General features: G+C 42.1%; 2 protein-coding genes across 4 annotated transcripts in view; one reads left to right on the forward strand and one right to left on the reverse strand.

Annotated features, from left to right (window-relative positions):
• The window catches only part of CENPP (centromere protein P), a 362315-nt gene that overhangs the window by 127416 nt on the left and 211877 nt on the right, over nt 1–23022 (reverse strand). The window lies entirely within an intron of this gene.
• The window catches only part of ASPN (asporin), a 39680-nt gene continuing 39062 nt past the window's right edge, over nt 22405–23022 (forward strand). Inside the window, exon 1 of the mRNA XM_065408727.1 lies at nt 22405–22506. The gene's annotated coding sequence lies outside the window, so the exon portion shown is untranslated. The remainder of the gene's footprint in view (nt 22507–23022) is intronic.

Below are 23022 nucleotides of genomic sequence, written 5' to 3' on the forward strand. Positions count from 1 at the left end.
TTTTTTAAAGTACATCAAAAACAGGAAGCCTACCAAGCAATCAGGGAGAAGCCAGACTACACTTGGGAAGCATCGGTCTAAAGGGATTAAGGAAAAGGTTAGAAAGGGGAATTTGTGGATTTATTTACCTTGCTGTTCAGGGAAGATCAGAGAGAGTGGAGGTGGCAAATAGCATTAAAAAAAGATGAAGACAAACCCGGGAGACCTAAGGTAACAAATACTCTAACTTGTCGGCAGGCTTTTGCGTTTACGTGAGTATAATTTGTGTGAGGAGCCCCAAAAGGTATATTTCCATCCTCAAGTATGAGGACTTAATAGTGAGGGTTCATGCTACATGTGGTGGGTTAACATGGTTAAGGCATAACAGAGAATTTAGACAGAGTGCAGCAGAGGAGTCTGATTTACCCTGGAGTAAAACAGACCAGGAACTTTGGCTGGAGATATGACTCCTTATCATCCCACCAGCTGGCACTCCCAGACAGCGGGTTGCCAGGGCCAAAACCTCGCTTTCAAAATAAGGATATAAAAGCCAATGTGTACTTTGCATTAATGATGGGAAATGTTTCTGTACCCAAGGAAGACACAAACACTGCAGTAGGGATTGTGGGGGTCAGCATAGCACAACCTCCTATTAGGGTGGTTTAAACAAGGCTGTAGGAAAGAGGGTCCACAAGGTCCCAGTGCTTCAGGAGATGCTACAGGGAGAGGCAGTAACCATGGAAAAGGCTCCTTCTCCAATTAAGATACAGAGTTATGGAATTTATTATTGGACTACCCAAGGAAAAAAAGATGCAGCTTATTTATGGAATGGATTTTTGGTTGATTTTCAAATCCCATATGAGGGCTTGAGGTGCCACTCTTGGACAGAGAACTTGAAGTACGCTAAAGGCTTCGAGCATATAGTAAGGGCAGAGATCATCTTGGAGCTGACAGCAGGGACAGTGGAAGGTCCTTTCCCATACATTCCAATGCCAGAATTGCACATGTCTCTCCTGAGTGTGGTAGAAAAGAAAATGATAGGCTTATCCATCACCTGTCCTACCCCCGGGGCTCATTGGTAAAATGATTATATTGACCACCCGCTGTGTTCAGTGAGATACTCGTCATTTGATGCTGCAATAGCCTTGGTTAGGGAGTGTGGCCCTGGGGCGATGTCAGTAAAATGTGCCATCACCTCTGCATTCTGATTGCTTCCAGTGCATCCCAGGGACTTTAACTTGCTTGGATTTCAGGCCGCTACTATTGTGATAAAGCCATGCCCATGGGGCACTCAGTATCATGAGTCGTCTTCTAAAGATGCAACTTCATATTGCACCGCGCGATACATGCCAGTCTCCTGCACAATCTCGACGTCTTTTTATGTGCAAGAAGATTAGGGATAGGTAATTGTGAGTACACGCTTCACGCATTTCAGAACATAGCTGAAGGACTCAGGGTCCATCTCACCACAGGCCCTACCCAAAGGGTAACATACCTGGGCATTCAACTGGACTCATTTCGGGGTTTCTAGGTTACCTACAAAGAAGTTGGAATTGGTCATGGCACTGATATGGCTCTCACAGGGGCAAAGAAAATTACTCTGAGGGAACTACAGGTGGTCTTGGGGCACCTAAACTTGGCATGCCGGGGTTGTGGCTCCCTGTCAGGCATTTTGTGATAATCTGGCATCTGCCTCTTCTGCAGTGCGAAAACCCCACTGTTTTATCAGAATGACAAGGGAAATGAAGGAAGACTTCGAAGTGTGGGAAAGATTCCTGGAAGAGTTAATGGATGTTTCAATATGGCGTTCAGACTGGTTGCTCAAGACTGAGCTGCAGGTATAATCCAACACTTCTGAAGGTATAGGTTTTGGGGGTAACTTTCAAGGTGAGTGGTGTGCACAGAGGTGTCCAGAAAACACCACCTTCTTCAAGTTTTTTCTTATACTGGTGGAAGTCACTAGTTGGGGAGAAAAAAAACCTTTCAGAACAAGAAAGTCCCTTTCTGGTGTGGCAACCAACTCATGGTCCATATTGTAAATAGACAGTCAAATAGGACTAATGAGGCTGGTGAGGGCCTTCATTTTATACTGCCTGTGGTTTAACATCCTTTTTTATGCAGCGCATGTTCCAGGAATGGATAATGGTGTTACCAACGCTCTCTTGATTTCAGGACAACAGATTCTGGGAACTTGCTCTCTTGGCCATCAGGGTTCTGTGGGCAATGCCCCAACAACTCTGGGACCTTGGTTCATGACAGCCATAGGACTGTCGAGGATGGGCTTCCTTGTGGATGACCCATATATTCACAGGTGGTGGTGCAATATGTGGTGCCTTTGACCCACCAAGGCTGAAGTCCTTACACTATCTCTGCTGTCTAGTGGGCCTGTCCTCCTGGAGTAGGTTGGCAGGTTTCTCAATCCCATGTGGGCATTTCATAGTAAAGAAACTCTTAGAAAAGTGATCCAGGAGGGGTGGGCGTCAGAAGGACAACAGGTTACCCCTAACATCGGAAACCCTTACAAAGCTGTCAAAGGCTCTGTCTGGGGCTGCGGGAGGAAGGCCATGTTATTTAAGGTGGCATTTGTAGTTGCCTTCTTTGGCGCTTTGAAAGTGAGCTGGTGCCTATGGCAGCTGCAGAATGGTCCCAGAATGGTCTGCAGGAGTGATATCCCTGTGCTTAAGGTACTCAAAAACAGACCAGGTTAAAGGCACTGGAAATCAAGGTGTTACAGGACTTACGTCCGCACCAAGGAAAAGATGTCAGGGAATGGGAAAACGTAATTAACCCAATATGTTTATTTGTTTCAGAAGCTATCCAGAGTGTATGCAAGGTTTGGATTTGCGGGCCCACTATAGTGCACTGGGCCTACAAGAGGGCAGCCAGGATGTCAGCTGGATCTCAGCTGGGCTCCAAGACCAAAGTGGTTCGCATGCAGAAGAACTATGCAGTGGGATCAGCTCATGCCACTTCTGCACTCACTGACAGGTAAGGGCTAGGAGCAGACTCAGCCCAGGTGGAGAAGGCTAGGAAAAAGTAAATAACGGGGTCAACAAGATATTCCTGGAGAAAGGGGATTCAGTGATACAGCACAGGGACATCCATTAAAATCATCCAAAAGTTTTCAGGGATGATGGAATACATCTGCCAGATGGAGATGCTGACATACAGCTAAGGCACGTGCAGGCATGGATTGGGCAGGTATTGTGGTACCAGGTGGAGTGGTTGGCTGTAAAGCAACCAAGTTGCTGGTGCCCCCCCCCGTGGATGGCTTCCAGTGTGGTTAAAAGAATAAAATGAACGGTTCCCAGAGGTAAAAGACCTGACATTTTGGTGAAGGGCCTTGGGCTCATGTGATAGGGTGAGACCTTAAGGCCCTCATAGGCTGATATCAGACCTTGTGGCCTTTGCAAGCCAAGGTCCCTACCCTGCTGCACTCTCTATCCCCCTCACAGGGTTGGGGAGGGTGCTAAGACTCAGAGAGAGCTGAGTCCTGGGGTGTAGGCTGAGGTTATGAGTTATATGAAAAGAAGCCCTGTAACCCTGGCGCCAGTTATGGGTTATATGGTAAGGAGCCCTGTAACACCTGCACTGGAACGAATTAAATGCCTGGTATAGGAGAGTATGGGTGATGGGCAGGTAGCGCCCCACCCCGTGTTCAAGTCTAATAAAAGTTGTGGCCTGGTATTAATTCCACGCATGTGTCTGTCATCATTTTGCTGCTGTGTCCACATCAGTTCTTCGAGGGAGTCAACAAGCATGTGGACAAGTATACGGTATACTTGAACTTTCAGAAAGTCTTTGGTCCCATGCCAAAGGCTCTTGACCAAAGTAAGCAGTCATGGGATAAGAGAGGAGATCCTCTCAGGATCAGTAGCTGGTTAAAAGATAGGAAACAAAGGGAAGGAATAAATGGTCAGCATACACCATGGAGAAAGGTAAATAGTGTGGTTCCTCAAGGATCCGTACTGGAATTGTGCTGTTCAACATATTCATAAATGATCTGGAAAAGGGGGTGAACAGTGAGGTGGCAAAGTTTGCAGATGACACAAAATTATTCAAGATAGTTAAGTCCAGAGCAAAGAGCCTTGTGTTGGCCTTGGCGACAACATGGCAAGGTGAATTTCATACTATACGTGTTAATTTACAAAATGTAATAGATAGTATACTTACAAACTTGAGAGAATTTGAGAGTTTTGATTCTCAGTCATACAGTATTTTCATGTATTGCAAATAAGTTTGGCCTGGTCTACAGTAGGAGTTTATGTCGAATTTAGCAACGTTACATCGAATTAACTCTGCACCCGTCCACACAACGAAGCTATTTAGTTCGACATAGAGGTCTCTTAAATTCGACTTCTGTACTCCTCCCCAACGAGGGGAGTAGCGCTAAATTCGACATGGCCATGTCGAATTAGGCTGGGTGTGGATGGAAATCGACGGTAATAGCTCCGGGAGCTATCCCACAGTGCACCACTCTGTTGACGCTCTGGACAGCAGTCTGAGCTCGGATGCTCTGACCAGCCACACAGGAAAAGCCCCGGGAAAATTTGAATTCCTTTTCCTGTCTGGGCAGTTTGAATCTCATTTCCTGTTTGGACATCGTGGCGAGCTCAGCAGCACTGGCAACGATGCAGAGCTCTCCAGCAGAGATGGCCATGCAATCTCAGAATAGAAAGAGGGCCCCAGCATGGACTGATCGGGAAGTCTTGGATCTGATCGCTGTGTGGGGCGATGAGTCCGTGCTTTCCGAGCTGCGATCGAAAAGACGGAATGCAAAGATCTACCAGAAGATCTCAAAAGCCATGGCAGAGAGAGAATACAGCCGGGATGCAACGCAGTGCCGCGTGAAAATCAAGGAGCTGAGACAAGGCTACCAGAAGACCAAAGAGGCAAACGGATGCTCCGGATCCCAGCCCCAGACATCCCGTTTCTATGAGGCACTGCATTCCATCCTAGGTGCGGCCGCCACCACTACCCCACCACAGACCGTGGACTCTGAGGATGGGATATTGTCGACAGCCGGTTCCTCGGAGATGTTAGTGGACGGGAAGATGAGGAAGGAGATGAGGACGAGGCAGTCGACAGCGCTTACAACGCTGATTTCCCCGACAGCCAGGATCTCTTCATCACCCTTACAGAGATCCCCTACCAACCGTCCCCAGGCGTTAACCCGCACACAGAATCAGGGGAAGGATCAGTCAGTAAGTGTTTTAAACATGTAAACATTTATTTTTAACAGAACAGGAATATTAACAATATTAACAATGGGTTTTTCATGATTAGTTTGCCCTAGGCGCTTAACGTTTCAGTCCTTGGCAGTGCAACTACTGAAAAAAAATCTAACAATGTCCAGTTTAGCATGATTGGTTTGCCCTAGGCACTCTACTGTTTAGTCCCTGCCAGTGCAGCTACAGTAAAATCCGGTCTATATGTCCGGGGATAGAGCAGAAATCCTCCTGGGACATCTCCACGAAGCTCTCCTGGAGGTAATTGGAAAGCCTTTGCATCAGGTTCCTGGGGAGAGCAGCCTTATTGGGTCCTCCTTGGTAGGAAACGTTTCCGCGCCAGGAGACAATCAAGTACTCGGGGATCATTGCCTTGCAGAGCATGGCGGCATACGGCCCTGGTCTTTGCAGGCTTTCCCGAAGCATCCTTTCTTTCTCGGTCTCTGAAATCCTCATCAGAGTGATGTCGCTCATGGTGACCTGCTTTGAATTAGGTAGGGGAATGTTAGTATTGGGACTGCTTGCCTGTTCCTTTACAGAACTGTAACCGGCGGTTTACAGCCACGCGGTGGAGGCGGGAGAAGAGCAGCATACAGGGATCTTTCCCTGGGACAGCCGCAAGGGGGTGGGACAGGGGCAGAGTTCATGCTTGCCGGATTGCTGGCAGCAGGGACTGGCATTGCTTTGAACGTGAAAAGAGGCCAGTGCTATTATTAAAGTTTTAAGCAGCCACAAGTCTACGGCTTACCATGTCAGCCTGTTACCCAAATTCCGCTGCCCTGTCCCGCTTGTCTGATCTGCACTGCAAGACCCCAGGCACTGAATGCGAAGGCCGAAAATTCGACCTTGTCCTGAGTGCGCACAGAGAAAGACTATGTTCTTTGTTCAACCAAAAATTTATCTTTCTGAGGAATTCACTCCCTTTTTCCCATCCCACAGCTGCGACTGTCTCCCGAACTACCCTGGCATCACACTCCCAGAGGCTAGCGCAGATTAGGCGTAGGAAGAAGAGGACACGGGAGGACATGTTCTCGGAACTTATGGGCTGCTCCCGAGCCCAGGCAGCCCAGCTGACCCAGTGGAGGGAGAACTTGTCCCAAATCCACCGATCACACATGGAACGGGAGGAGAGGTGGCGGCAGGAAGACCAGCAGGCGACTCAAACGCTGCTTGGACTAATGAGGGAGCAAACGGACACGCTCCGGCGCCTTGTGGATGTTCTGCAGGACCGGAGGCAGGAGGACAGAGCCCCGCTGCAGTCTCTCTCTAACCGCCCTTCCCCGCCACAAAGTCCCATACCCCCCTCACCCAAAGTCCCAAGAAGGAGGGGCGGCAGAGTCCGTGAAAACTCTCACTCCACCTCTGCAGACTGCTCAAGTACCAGAAGGCTCTCATTCCCCAAAATTTGATAAGTCCTTTCCTTCCCGCCTCACCAAAGCCCCCGTCCCAGTTTCATCCCCCAGTTTCATGTGTAGTTGCTAATAAAAAATACGTTTCTGTTAATTACTGTTTCCATCATGTTCTTTTAGAGGAGAGTCTGTTTGAAGGGGGGAAAGGGGGTTGGTAATTGGACAGGACAGTCACCTTTACCAGGGTACAGACGCGGGGGCAGGTTCAGCAGCAGGGCACACACACATTGCAGTCACTAGTTATCCTGCTCAGTCTGGGAGGTGGTTTTCATGTTGTGTGTGTGTGGGGGGGGGGCTATGTGACTTTGTGGCGGGGGAGGGCGGTTAGAGATCTTATGCAGCGGTCCTTATCCTGGATCACAGAGCCACGCAGCAGGGGATCTGTAACCGTCCTCCCCCTGCCACAAAGTCACATAGCCCCCCCACACACACAGAGTCCCGAACAGGAGGGGTGGCAGGCTCCGTTGAAACAACCAGTCCACCAGTGCGGAGCCTGTCATTCCTGGAGTTTAGAAGCGTCCTTTGCATCACTACACTACACCCGCTCCCCACCACAGTCTGCGTCCCAGGTTCAACACTTTCCCGCGAAAACAGTAATAAAGAAAACGGTGTTCATTAACAAATTTCAAGTGATTTTATTTTTAAACGTGTGTTGGAAGGGGGGGAACGGGGTGAACGGGGTATGTAACTGGAGAGGATAGTGAACATTTACTGGGTAAAGAAACGGGGGCAGGTTCAGCTTCTCTGTAAACAAACTTAATAGTCACAGGTTACCCTGCTCACTCAGGAACCTAGCTTTCAAAGCCTCCCGGATGCACAGCGCGTCCCGCTGGGCTCTTCTAATCGCCCGGCTGTCTGGCTGGGCGTAATCAGCAGCCAGGCTATTTGCCTCAACCTCCCACCCCGCCATAAAGGTCTCCCCCTTGCTCTCACACAGATTGTGGAGCACACAGCAAGCTGCTATAACAATGGGGATATTGGTTTCGCTGAGATCAGAGCGAGTCAGTAAGCTTCTCCATCTCCCCTTGAGACGTCCAAAAGCACACTCCACCACCATTCTGCACTTGCTCAGCCGGTAGTTGAAGAGTTCTTTTTCACTGTCCAGGGCACCTGTATAGGGCTTCATGAGCCAGGGCATTAGCGGGTAGGCTGGGTCCCCGAGGATGACTGTAGGCATCTCCACATCCCCAAGAGTTATTTTGTGGTCCGGGAAGTAAATACCTTCCTGCAGCTGTCTAAACAGACCTGAGTTCCTGAAAACACGAGCGTCATGAACCTTGCCCGGCCATCCGACGTTGATGTTTGTAAAACGTCCCCTATGGTCCACCAGTGCTTGCAGCACCATTGAAAAGTAGCCCTTTCGGTTAATGTACTGGCTGGCCTGGTGGTCCGGTCCCAGGATAGGGATGTGAGTTCCATCTATAGCCCCACCGCAGTTTGGGAATCCCATCACGGCGAAGCCATGTGGAGGATGACCTCCACATTTCCCAGGGTCACTACCTTTGAGAGCAGTAGCTCAACGATTGCGTTGGCTACTTACATCACAGCAACCCCCACGGTAGATTTGCCCACGCCAAAGTGGTTCGCGACTGACCGGTAGTTGTCTCGCGTTGCAAGCTTCCAGAGGGCTATGGCCACTCGCTTCTGGACACTCAGGGCTGCTCGCATCCGGGTGTCCTTGCGCTTCAGGGCAGGGGACAGCAACTCACAAAGTTCCAGGAAAGTCCCCTTCCGCATGCGAAAGTTTCGCAGCCACTGTGATTCATCCCAGACCTGCAGCACTATGCGGTCCCACCAGTCCGTGCTTGTTTCCCGGGCCCAGAATCGCCGTTCCACAACATCAACATGACCCATTGCCACCATGATGTCCTCGGCGCGGGGTCCCATGCTTTGTGGCAGGTCTGTGCCACTCTCAGACTTCAGGTCCTCACCGCGCTGCCGTAGCCTCCTCGCCCGATTTCTCAGCATCTGCCTCTGGGAAAGGTGGATGATAAGGTGCGAGGTGTTGACAACGGCCATAACTGCAGCGATGGTCGCAGCGGGCTCCATGCTCGCAGTGCTGTGGCGTCCGCGCTGTCACTGACCAGAAAAGTGCGCGAACTGATTTCCCGCCGGCGCTTTCAGGGAGGGAGGGCGGGAGTGACGGTTGGATGACGACAGTTACCCAAAACCACCCTCGACACATTTTTTTCCCCAGAAGGCATTGGGGGCTCGACCCAGAATTCCAATGGGCAGCGGGGACTGCGGGAACTGTGGGATAGCTGCCCACAGTGCACCGCTTCCAATATCGACGCTTTCCCCGTTAGTGTGGACTCACAAAGTCGAATTACTGTCCTTAGTGTGGATACACACGTTCGACTTTGCAATATCGATTCCACATATTCGATTTAAGTAAAATCGAACTACTCTCGCAGTGTAGACATACCCTTTGTTAAACAAGGAAAAGATCAGACAAGGGAAGTATGAGCACCTGATTTCCTCTGCCAACAATATATTTCCCTTTTTATTTACAGACATGAATGAACTTCTAAAATGTGTTTTAAATGACAATTTTTTCCACATTGCTCTTTGTCAATTTATGCCATATGCAAATGTCATCTAATCAGTTGAAACAGACATAAGAAAATACTCTTTCATAGTTGATGCAGTAAGAGAAGAATTTGCAATTTGCCAACAAAACCTTACACTGTATAAATGTTGACTTTCTATGTTTAGCAGTTATTTTAAACAAATTAAATTACCAACAAATAAAACCTGCAGCTGACATTTCTGTTTCATTCACACTTGGTTGCTAAGTACATTTCTCAACTGTCTAATATCTGACACAAAGAAAGTATGGCAAATTCTTAGATTTTGGTAAGATGGAGGTATTGAAAAGTGGCTGTCAAAAATGTAAATACAAAGATAAAATTCTTATAAAATATTTGTCAGTTTAAAGTAGGATCAAATCTTGCTCATGTCTCAAGTGAAAAATGTATTCAGTGATCTCATTCTAGTTCCCATTTGTTTACATAACTAAAAACCATGAAGGAATTTTGTATAAATAGCACTCACTGTTAACAGAAGCTCAATACAGCAATATAATAAACACTGCACATCAAATAGTGGTGTATGAAAGGTCTATGTTAATGAAGCATGAAAAGCATTTACGAGAAAATGGTGCAAAGTTTCTTACATATCATCCTTTATGAGTGGAAGAGGGGAATCTGGGCCTTACTGTCTCTGGCCTGGCTTTTTAAGTTTTTTTGGGGGGAGGAGGGATAGCTCAGTAGTTTGAACATTGGCCTGCTAAACCCAGGGTTGTGAGTTCAATCCTTGAGGGAGCAATTTGGGGATTTAGTTGGGGATTGGTCCTGCTCTGAGCAGGGGGTTGGACTAGATGACCTCCTGAGCTCCCTTCCAACCCTGCTATTCTATGAAAAGGAGATGGGGGCAGTGAGGGCCATGTCTCTAAGGATAGAACAAGAAGCAATGGGCTTAAACTGCAGCAAGGGAGGTCTAGGTTGGACATTAGGAAAAAGTTCCTAACTGTCAGGGTGGTTAAACACTGGAATAAATTGCCTACGGAGGTTGTGGAATCTCCATCTCTGGAGATATTTAAGAGTAGGTTAGATAAATGTCTATCAGGGATGGTCTAGACAGTATTTGGTCCTGCCATGCAGGCAGGGGACTGGACTCGATGACCTCTCGAGGTCCCTTCCAGTCCTAGAATCTATGAATCTATGTCTCAGTGTGAACTGGTTGAGGGCATGATGTCAATAGGCCAGTACATATAGAGATGAAACACACGGAGGCATGCATAGTTCCCAGGATCATGGGGAACAAGAAAAAGAGAAGGGCTGAACCTGTCAACAGCATCTTTCATGAAGAAATACTCATGGATTAGAAAGATGCTACGGATATTAGCTCTCTTCTAGCCCAGCTTCTGGTATGTCCCCCTGTATGTTCTACATTTTCAAATATATTAATTTCAATTACAACACAGAATACAAAGTGTACAGTGCTCACTTTATATTTATTTTTATTACAAACATTTTCACTGTAAAAAACAAAAAAAATGTATTTTTCCATTCACCTTATACAAGTACTGTAGTGCAATCTCTTTATCATGAAAGTTGAATTTACAAATGTAGAATTATGTACAAAAAAATGTAAAACTTTAGAGCCTACAAGTCCACTCAGTCCTACTTCTTGGTCAGCCAATCACTCAGACAAATAAGGTTGGTTACAATTTGCAGGAGACAATGCTGCCTGCTTCTTGTTTACAATGTCACCTGAAAGTGAGAACAGGCATTCTCATGACACTGTTGTAGCCGGTGCCACAAGATATTTATGAGCCAGATGCGCTAAAGATTCATATGTCCCTTCATTCTTCAACCACCATTCCAGAGGACATGCATCCATGCTGATGACAGGTTCTGCTCGATAACGATCCAAAGCAGAGCGGACCAATGCATGTTAATTTTCATCATCTGAGTCAGATGCCACCAGCAGAAGGTTAATTTTCTTTTTTGGTGGTTCCGGTTCCGTAGTTTCCATATCTGAGTGTTGCTCTTTTAAGTCTTTTAAGTCTTCTGAAAGCATGCTCCACACCTTGTCCCTCTCAGATTTTGGACGGCACTTCAGATTCTTAAACCTTGGGTCAAGAGCTGTAGCTATTTTTAGAAATCTCACATTGGTACCTTCTTTGCATTTTGTCAAAGTGTGAAAGTGAAAAGCTGTGAAACTGTTCTTAAAATGAACATGTGCTGGGTCATCATCCGAGATTGCTATGACATGAAATATATGGCAGAATGCAGGTAAAACAGAACAGGAGACACACAATTCTCCCACAAGGAGTTCAGTCACAAATGTAATTAACGCATTTTTTTAACGAGCATCCTCAGCATGGAAGAATGTCCTCTAGAATGTCCTCTGTTGGCCGAAGCATGAAGGGGCATACGAACGTTTAGCATATCTGGTATGTAAATACCTTGCAATGCTGGCTACAAAAGTGCCATGCCTGATCTCATTTTCAGGTGACATTTTAAATAAGAAGCAGGCAGCAGTATCTCCCGTCAATGTAAACAAACTTGTTTGTCTTAGCAATTGGCAGAATAAGAAGTAGGACAGAGTGGACTTGTAGGCTCTAAAATTTTACACTGTTTTGTTTTTGAGTGCAGTTATGTAACCAAAAAAAAAAAGAATCTGCATTTGTAAGTTACACTTTCACGATAAAGAGATTGCACTACAGTACTTGTATGAGGTGAATTGAAAAATACTATTTATTTTGTCATTTTTACAGTACATATATTTGTAATAAAAATAATAATATAAAGTGAGCACTGTGCACTTTGTATTCTGTGTTGTAATTGAAATCAATATTGAAAATGTAGAAAAACATCCACAAATATTTAATAAATTTCAATTTGTATTCTATTGTTATATTTTTTTAATTGTGATTAATTTTTTGAGTTAATCGCGTGAATTAACTACAATTAATTGACAGCCCTAGGCAAAATATGAAATATCTGTTTGAAAATCAAACAAAACCAAGCACTGATAATATACTTACCTGTCAGACTCGTTCCCAAACATGTACATTCCCATTTCCTTTCGACATGTGTTACACATCCTTGTGACCATTTCTTAAGTAACATTATCCTTCTATTGCAGCTAGCCAACAATAAATCCAGTGCTCACTATCCCAAGGGTAAAAGTTGTAATTTTGTTTCCTTTGGCACCATCAAAACATTTTGAATGGAAAAAAAAAACAGAGGATGTGTGAAATAAGATCTCTGGTTCAATGAGGTCAACAACTTCTGCAAGGCTCAAACTATTATAAAATATACTGTATCAAAATTTCTGTCTAGAAATAGTGAGGATGTCAATCACAGAATTCTCATAAATGTATTCAACAGATCTCTTTTTCCATCTAAGCAACAGGACATGGTATGTTAAAGTCTGATCAAAATGTATTTAGGTATATTAATAATAGAATATCAGGGTTGGAAGGGACCTCATGAGATCATCTAGTCTAACCCCCTGCTCAAAGCAGGACCAATTGCCAGACAGATTTTTGCCCCAAATCCCTAAATGGCTCCCTCAAGGATTGAACTCACAACCCTGGGTTTAGCAGGCCAATGCTCATACCACTGAGCTATCCCTCCCCCCTTTATAGAACTTTTTATATGTTCTACAAACATTAAATGAAGCTTTATTACATCATTCTAAGCACCAAACAGCTTGCAAAGTTAAAATAGCAAGTATGGCTACAACCTCGTTTGGGTTTAAGAACCTATGTTTCGATCTCTTCTACAATTATCAAAGGTAAAATTCAATGACAATGTTCTCCCTACATTTATATTCAAACACTGAGTGATTTTATATAAATCGAAGCAGAAGGCCTTCTTCGCTACGTCCTTTCTTGATCACTGTGGACAACACCACCATCCTGTCTGTCACTCTGTAACCTGGGCATCATGTTCAATTTGGACTTTTCTGTAAGTCCTCACATCCAGGCAGCAAACTGGAGGGAATTAAGGCTGAGAGAAAAGCCCTAATTAGGAGCTCACCTGTGCTGGAACAGGTGGGACTTCCATAAAGCCAGGGAGCAGACAGCAGAAAGGGGCTGCTGGGAAAGGTTGCAGTCACTCCCTGGAAGGGGAGGAAGTGTTTGAGGCTGCAGAGGCACATAGCCTGCAGTTACTCCCTGGGAGGACGGAGTGGTGAAACTGGTAGACTCAGAGAAGGAGGGGAGAGCCAAAAGGTTAGAAAAGGGCTCAGAGAAATGCAGCAAGGTACACAGTACAACAGACCTTGACTGCTGACTAGAGAGTCCCTGAGCCTGAACCCAGAATAAAGGATGGGCCCAGGTTCCCCAACCAGCCACTGGAAAAGTGGCACCGGCAAGGCAGTGAATAGAAAGACTGCCTGAACCTATTTGTGAGAACAGACTTTCCACCTACGCCAGAATGGGAAACCACAGTAGTGACCTAGCTGGAGAGCTAGGTTACGAAGAGATAGCAGCAGCTTCTGGAGCGAGAGAGGGGCAGCAGACAGAGGCGGAGGAACGGTGTGCAACTGCAGGTAAAGGTGTCAACCTGGTGAACTATTCCCCAGAACGGCCAGAAGGAGATCCAGTGAGTAGAGGCCCCGTCACACTAAGCATGTCTGTTATTAGTGTGTTTGGCCTATGTTTGTTCCTGGATTGGTGCAAAACACCAACAAAAACACCAGCATGGGAGCAGTTAAAAGCAAACCTCTATCAAGTTACTTTAAAAAAGGAAGCAGATAAATAAAAGAAAGACTAATTTAAAGGTGCACTTTCAGAATCTTTTTATTATATTGTCAATGTAAAAATAAAAATCAAATTGACAGTGTCCCTTTAAATGCAGTGAAAATTTTTAACAAAAGGGGACATGGAGGCTAGAAAGTGAAAGTTGATGGGACAGACAACCCTAAGCTCTTGAAGAAAGTGCTTTAAAAGAAATAAAGATAGAACAGATTTTTCTTGGACTAATGTGTTATCTCTCCTTTTTCTATTTTAACAATGACGTTTTTGTTTTGCTCTACAGTGCAGTTGAATAGCCAATATTTCTACAGTTGTGGTCAGATATTAGTTCTCTGAGAAGACTCGTCTTGGAAAACACAAATCAGCTCTTATATATTTTCCCTATGAATTGCTTTCAGGTTCTTCAGTATGTGTGAAGAAAAGTTCCCACAATGAGGTATAAATTTATTCTAGTGTTGTTACATACAAAGCCTACAATTTTCTGTATGTGTACTCATTATGCTATTGGAATAAAAATACTTGCAGATTAATACCACTTTGTAGATTAACATTAAATATATCTAAGCAATTTGTAAGATTTTATAATTTTAAGAAATATAGAAATGTTCTCTTCAAAATAGTCCATATTCTAAAAAAGCAGTACTACACAAAATGTAATCGAGAATAGGCATTTGAGGATAGAAATTAATATAAATTAAAATAGGTATTTAGACACTACAGTGTTGAGCACCATAGAAATGCCTATAAATTAATATGATAAAGAAATGAGTAAAATACAGATTTAATGAATTAAAAATACAGTGTTATTAGATCCTAAATTCAGAAGGCACTAGTAAAGAATCACTTTCACCCAAGTTCTGTAATTTAACTAGTAGACTGTTTAAACTGTGGCTTACAACTCTCCTTTCAGGTAAATGAAGTGGAAAAAGGACTCCAGTAGCTAATCTAAAAAAAAGGGTGGACGGGTACGGAAATACCAATATTTACACCTTTTTAAGTCAGTTTCCCAACCCCCCACATATTAAATCCTCAATTATGAAATCTTGTGTGTAGATATGCACAACTCCCATCAAGGTTACTAGTTATAGGTATAGACATTCTAACCCATTAATATGTTCATAAGCCCATTTACAATCCTAAACCCTTTCCCCCCCCTAGAATACTATTTCACAGACCCACATAATCATCCATTTTTATGCTCTTTTAAATATGGGAACTCACTTTTAAAATAATTTCCAAACTATTATAAACATTCCTAAATATACAACCAATATTGTACATAGCGCAGCTTAGGCTAAATGTATCATGGGTATACAATAGTCATCACACTTCCTCACAGTTATGACAATTTCCATCTGCTCATGTGGTAGACACCTGTAGCTTATATATCTGTTCACTAGTTATCTCCCATGTCTCATGTTTACCTCTGGGAACTGATCCCTCTAAGCCTCACATGCACACTGGACACCAGCTGCAAGAAAATTACCACTTATAAATGTACAGCTTTTAAATTCTTGTCCTCACTCCTCATTAAAACTAAAATCGGGCCTCCAGAATGCTACAAGGAAGGTGAAAAAATCCACCATACACCTTGCAATCTTGCCCCAAGGGAAAAATTCCTCTTTCGTTATCAATTGTTATCAATCAGACCCACAGCCTCTTGGAAACAATGGTGTATGAAACTAAACCTCCATTAGATTTCCGGGAAGCAAATACCACAGAAAGACTGCTGCATGCCCACCCCTGATGATTTCATACATAGTGAAGGAGACAATCAACTCTCCCTTCCCCGCCATAGCCTAGTTAATGGGTGACAGAGAGATGGAGAAATCTCCTCTGCTGCTCCAACTTCCCGGTCAGGCGGGATCTCCATGTGTGATCTGGGGGACAGGTAAGAGAAGGCGGCTCTGGAGCAGCTGAGCCTGCCCCTCTCTTCTGAGGACCCCAGGTGTCATCTACCCCATGCTGATCTGATCAAATATGTCCCACAATGAACCAGGAGGGGGAAGGCATTCTCTTTCATATCCACTGATTTTGGTAGGCATTACTGCAAAAAGAAGGCAATTCTGTAGTGCACAAAGAAATTACATGCCAATAAACAGGTAGTTACTTGGGAAATCTTATAGAGGTTCTATGTGTGTCAGCCAGTGAAATCACCATAAACCTGACAGAATACATAGCACTATGATCAGCAGGGTATAGACTGGACAATTTATAAGCTTGAGAAACGGGCAACTTAATCCACCTAATGACAGATGTTTAGGCCTGGTCCTAATCAAAATAGCTAAATTTGTACAACCCCTACTGTGTTTATACCCAGCGAGTACACTTAGGCTAGGTCTACACTACAGCGGGGGGTCGACCTAAGATACGCAACTTCAGCTACGTGAATAGCGTAGCTGAAGTGGCGTATTTTAGGTCGACTTACCTGGCTGTGAGGACGGCGGCAAGTCGACCGCTGCTGCGCCGCCATCGACTCCGCTACCGCCTCTTGCCGCGGTGGATTTCCGGAGTCGACGGCAGAGCCATCAGGGTTCGATTTTATCGCGTCTTCACTAGACGCGATAAGTCGATACCCGCCGATCCGGCAGGTAGTGAAGACGTGCCCTTACACTGGTAGGGGAAAAGAACCTTTATACTGGTATAACTGTGTCCACACTAGGGGGTTGCACCACTTTAGCTATAAAGGTTTCAAATCAGTACAGTTCAAGTAGTAGAACAACTAGCCCTTTTATCTTATCTTATATGTTGAAGTCATAATTAGTAATAATGTCTCATACTTGGAGACATTATTCAATCTACAATCATAACTTGACTTGCAGTCATTGCTACATTTTAACATACTTTCAGATTTTAAAAAAGTTAACAAAACCTCCACACTTGCTTGTTCCTTTTCTCTTCAGTAAGCTCTGGGGTAGATCTAACACTATAATAAAATAAAGATGCGATATTCAAATGCATCTAAAACAGCTTGGAACTGACCACCTACTGAAAGTTAGTTGGAGTTGGGTGCTTAACTCCCTGAGGCATCTTTTTTTTGGGGGGGGAGGGGGAGAGGGGAAAGACATCTAAAGCATTTTCAGCATCTCTTGTAAGACACCACCATCTTAATAAAATATAATTTATATCAGTAATATTTAACCCAATTGTTCAAAATCATAAGTTAGTTTCCATCCTATAAAAATGGTTTAATACATAGTATATTTAGGGACACATCACTCATTATCTCCTGGCAATCACAAAACACTGTATTACCCAAATAAGCTTTGAGCACCAGAACACATGATTCTCTTCATAAATGCCCTACTCAATAAAAAGAATTCCACATCAATGTTGCAAAAGACAAACAAGGCAAAAAACAACCACATATTTTCTTCTTCATAGAACTAAGCATACTGTTGTTACATCATTTAGCAGGCATTTACTTTGAGTACTTGAGTTGCATTATTACTCAATAGCTTAAAAAGTGCATCTCTCAAATTTACTGTGTTAGCAAATGTTATCCATCAGGGGAACAATTACAGTCCCAGAAAATGGTCTGTTTAATCCACTGCTCTCTCACTTTCTGAGCAAAGGATATTTTATTATTTTATTTTATGTGGGATGAAGAGACAGTTTATTACTCACAGTATTTATAATGCATTTCACATTCATTATCCTGAAAACCATGAAACAGTCTTATTGCAACAAGAATAATTTGTTCACATACTATAAAAGTGGTATAATTCGCTCACCTCTTCAGAGATTACTCATTGTACATATACTTGCTGACCAATATCAAAACTGTTTAATATCACTGTTAGCAACACAAATGGAAATTATTCCTTCAGTAATACGTGCCATCAGCTATCAAATAGTTTATATAAAGCAACAAGGAATTTTATTTTCCAAACCATACACACATTTAATATGTACTCCTGAATTTATGTTTCTTTCAGATTACATGAATGATGCCAATTGAGTGGTGAAAGTAACATATTATTTTGTGCATTTTTGTAAGTATGAAAATCCATTCAAAATTGCTCTAGCAAACTTTTATAGTGACCAAAATAGGGAAACCAAAAACTTAAAATACTGACATTAAAAAGTCTATAAAAATATACAAAGATCTCTAACAATCTATTTTGGCATTGTGTGTTACCTTTTATATAGGCCGTTAAATCTAGAAGTTTTTCTATATTCCCTTGTGACATTTTTCAAGCTTATAGACATGCTGGAATACAGCTGTAATGCAACATCCCACGGTGGGTCACTTGTAGTAAGGGATTGAACCTAGAATCCTCTGGATCTAAAATGATGAGCCTCTATTACCTGAACTAAACAATTCATATCTGTTAAGGCTATAGTGGACTCAACCATTATTTTTTAAGCTGAAGAAAAATGTATCGGGAATGGATGGAGAAAGTGAATATTTTTTACAGGTTTACCAGTCTCTTATGTATGGAGAACATGAAAAAATGGGTGTTGCCATACCAACTATAACGAGACTAATCAATTAAGATGGGCTATTATCAGCAGGAGAAAAAAAACTTTTGTAGTGATAATCAGGATGGCCCATTTCCAACAGTTGACAACAGTTGACATTTTTTCATGTTCTCTGTGCATATATATCTTCCTACTGTATTTTCCACTGCATGCATCCAATGAAGTGGGTTTTAGCCCACGAAAGCTTATGCTCAAATAAATTTGTTAGTCTCTAAGGTGCCACAAGTACTCCTCGTTCTTTTTGCTGATACAGACTAACACAGCTACCACTCTGAAATAAGCCCAGTTCCCTCATCCTCTCCTCATAAGTCATGTGCCCCAGCCCCCTAATCATTTTCGTTGCCCTCCACTGGACTGTCTCCAATTTGTCCACATCCTTTCTGTAGTGGGGGGCCCAAAACTGGACGCAATACTCCAGATCTATCCTCACCAGTGCCGAATAGAGGGGAATAATCACTTCCCTTGATTGCTGGCAATGCTCCTACTAATGTAGCCCAATATTCCGCTAGCCTTCTTGGCAACAAAGGCACACTGTTGACTCATATCCAGCTTCCTGGCCACTGTAATCCCCAGGTCCTTTTCTGCAGAACTGCCGCTTAGCCAGTCGGTCCCCAGCCTGTAGCAGTACATGGGATTCTTCCGTCCTAAATGCAGGACTCTGCACTTGTCTTTGTTGAATCTCATCAGATTTCTTTTGGCCCAATCCTCCAATTTGTCTGTCTGTATGCCAATAAAAGATTTAGGAATACCTTTTATGTCTTTTGGGAACTTGTTGTTGAGTTTTGAATTGCTCTTTTATTCATCTAGCAGATGTCAAACCAGAAGCACTAATCTTATGGAACTCTGTCACTTAGGCTGATAGTGTACTGCCCAAACTCTCTTCATTTATTCTCCATGACCAAGCATTTTATAATTTATTTTATTGTTCTGAGAACACGTATCTAAGTGAGAACATTCATATGCTTTGTAAAACAGAGTTCAGAGAATGAATTTAGTGAGGTAATTCCTTCCTGTGTATTATTAATATTTCCTGAAGTTATATGTAAACTTTTCCATAATAAGAACATGTATCTTTCAACAAATTTGGTTTAGAAGAGATCCTACAAGGCAACCTACTAAATGTTACATGCTCACCTTCTGAAAGAAATGTAAAAATTCAGCTTCTTCAAAAACACGTAACAGGTTTGACAAAATTCATTAACCTGGAGACAAACATGCAAGTTGCAATAAATGATGTTTACAACAATGCCAAGTTATAAGTCTGACATTTTGCTGTTTCTAAAAGTAATTTTAATGACATTTCACACAAATGGAATGGAAACTATAACTATTTTAAGTTTAGAGATGCCAGCTTCTAACATACTAATTTATTTTTAAGAGGAAAAAAACGTAACACTCATTAAGAGACCATATAGTACCACCCCAAGCGTCACCTTCACACGCCCCAGAATGAAAAATTGGTTGATTGCAAACAGAGAATTTAAGCATCTCTTGTAGCTTGATGAACAAGTGTTTTTAACATTACTCTAAGCAAAGGCTTTGATCTATTTTACTGCTGTTGTACAATGAATCATGGAAGTATCTACGGGCTTGAATAGACATATTTTTTTCTTAAAACTTCCAAGCCAATGCAAATAAAAAATAGCTTTAAATATTGCCCTTAGAACTGAAAGCAAGATGACTTTGTAGCAAAGACTCATGTAGACAGATCCATTGTCAACTACCCTGTCATATCATGGACGCAAAAAAAGATATGGCAAGAACATCATACATATATTTAGGAAGTGAGAGTTTTACTTTTTAAATTAGTTTATTTTGTTAACAAGGAAGTGCAGCGTTAGCTTGATTTTGTGTTTCAAAACAGAAAACTTTTCCTAGAATCTAGTAACTGGAAGACTCAGTAGCTTGACACAGGTTGTGGAGCCTTTCAGCAGTAAGTCGGTGGTTTGACTTCAGGCCAGGTCAAAAGATGTAGTTACTCAGGGCTCGTCGACAGGGTGCAGCTATGCACACTAATGGAATGTGATTTGTAAGGTACACTACTTGGTACTTTAATGTAGCACTGTTTCAAACAGTGCATGAGGGAACTATTAGTGTGCACCAGCAGGGTCTACACAGACAAATTAGTACGCAACATGTTAGTGCATTTTAGAAATCATATTCCTTTAGTGTGCATTGCTGTCCCATGTAGACATGATCTTTACAACTATTAAATTATCTATGTGAGCATGATTGTGTTCTCAGTTCATTTATAGTGGACAAGTATCCATATTACAAAAAAAATTCTCATAATGAGAAAGTTTGTAAGCAGTATCAGCAGACAGACCAGCAACTGATTAGGCATGGAGACTGAACTACTTACAGACCTCTGTATTTGGTCTCTCCAAGTTACAGTTGGGGACTGTTGACAATTTGCATTGCCACTGCTCATCCTGTACCTTCTGTAGAAGTAATAATACAAATATGCATTTACATAGTGCCTTTCACTAAAGGTTGTCAAAGCACTTTTAAAAGACCAATAGCCACATTTTACACTTGGGGAATCTAAGATACATTGCCTAAACCCACACAGGATGTCAACAGAAAAAATAGAACCTAGGTCTCTGGACTCCTATGTCCCTCTCTAACCAGTGGACCACACTCTGCAAAACTATCACTTTTCATTAACACTTAAAAATTAAAGAAGAAAACATTTTGTTCTGGTTAATTATATGTCTGAAAATCATGTGGGCACGTTACTGTACACTTGAGTTTACAGCTCTTACGTACATGCTCAAAAACACAATACACAGGCATATTTTAAGATACTAATCATACACTATTTAGTTTCAACATGTTGATAATTAAAGGTAGAGATGAAAGGCTTCAGGCTGTACAGTGAGACCACGTTTATTTTTGGTTTCAGATATTTTAGTTTATAAGTCAGATGCTAAAACAACTTTTCAGAAAAAAGGTTTGAGTACATTAACACATACATAAAGTGTTGATGCAATAAATTTATGTTTGTTGTATACATAAAATTAAACAAACATAATGACTTTGCACATCTACACAGAGAGAGAGAGTGAAGAATCAAGATGAACCACAGAAGTGGAAGAATAAACTTTCCATATTCAAGTAGTGCAAATAGTGTGGTCAAACTTGAGAAAGCCCAGAACTTAACTAAAACCAAAACATATGACTGCATTCAACATGTACTGGCTTCTCAGCAAAAAAGGAATATGTCATGTTATTAAAATGCCATGGTTAGTCTCCAAGAGAGAATCTGTATAGTCAAGAGTTACATTAATCATTTTCATGTAAACCACCTTTATAAACAGTGGACATTAATGAAAACTTATTTTGCCTTCCACTAAGACTTGTATACAAGCTTTGCAAAAAAGACAAAATTCAAACATACTGGAAGGTTTTAAGGACATATGACAACATAATTCTAATGATACATATCCAGTAACCAAATATCGTCACTCTCAAAGGAAAAAATATTCATCATGGCCACATTCTATAGCGCTGATTTTATTATACAACAAATAAATGTGTCCAACAAAGTTTCTATGCCACAGCTGCAGTTATGTAATTTCTCAACACTAGAAAGCTGTCTTTTGATTGCATTATATACTGGTCTTGGTTTGTGCTTCATCCAATCAGAAGTTAGTCTATTCATAAAAGTAGCATTTCTTTTAAAGAATATACCAATTTTATATGAATAGCCTGCTATGTCATTAACTGAAATTAATAAATTAAGTTAATTGCTTAAGAACAAGCCAAGCAACCGTCTGACTGTCTGATAATCTCATTTGTGATTAAAAATATGGACTACATTTTGAGGCAGTATTAAAAAAAAATCATCCTTGATTAGGAAACTTCTAGGAGCCAATTCCTCTACACTAACCGTCTCTTCCATGTAACTTAAGGTCAAAGAGTCATAATGACTATCAGAGGTACTATTTTTTTCACATCTCTAGTTTTACACCAGGATATTTAAAAAATAAATAAATCCTTGTTCATAAAATGGATATTCAGCAATGTAATGAAATTTGATGCTGGGAAACAATTTACTTTAACTACTACATTAACAAAGTGCAACAAGATCACTTTTCACTTCAAGAGTTCAAATCTTGCAGTTAAAAAGGTAGGTAACATTTTCTCTACAGTTGTTAAATGACAACTGTGGTTCAGGAAATCAACATTTATTTTCTACAATTAACATTATTTAGAGCTTCTGAGTTGTCAGAATATAAAACAGCTGAGTCAACGTTTTTAAATTGCAGTACTAAATGAGAGGAGTAAGCTAATGGAAAAATGCCCACTGGATGTGAGGCTGCTTCCTTCAATATATAAAGTTAAAGATTAAGGAAACAGTAGGTAATTGAATTCAGATGTTAACAAGCTAGTAGAAAACTGGCATTTTACTGTAATTTTGTTTAGTCAGAAAAACTGAAACTTGTACATAGCAGGGAGATTAGTTGCTCATGAAGAGCCAAGAAAATTTATTTATGTATCTGAAACTTCTTGTGCAAGGTAAACAGCATCAATAAATATATCTACAAAGTCCTTTTGAACTACTGAACCATTACAGTCAACTGCTTTTACTATTCATTGCTAAGAAGTGAGTGATTCTGCTCTCTGCAGTATAAATAATATTCTT

This window comes from Emys orbicularis, chromosome 7 (assembly GCF_028017835.1).
Source record: "Emys orbicularis isolate rEmyOrb1 chromosome 7, rEmyOrb1.hap1, whole genome shotgun sequence".
Lineage (NCBI taxonomy): Eukaryota > Metazoa > Chordata > Testudines > Emydidae > Emys > Emys orbicularis.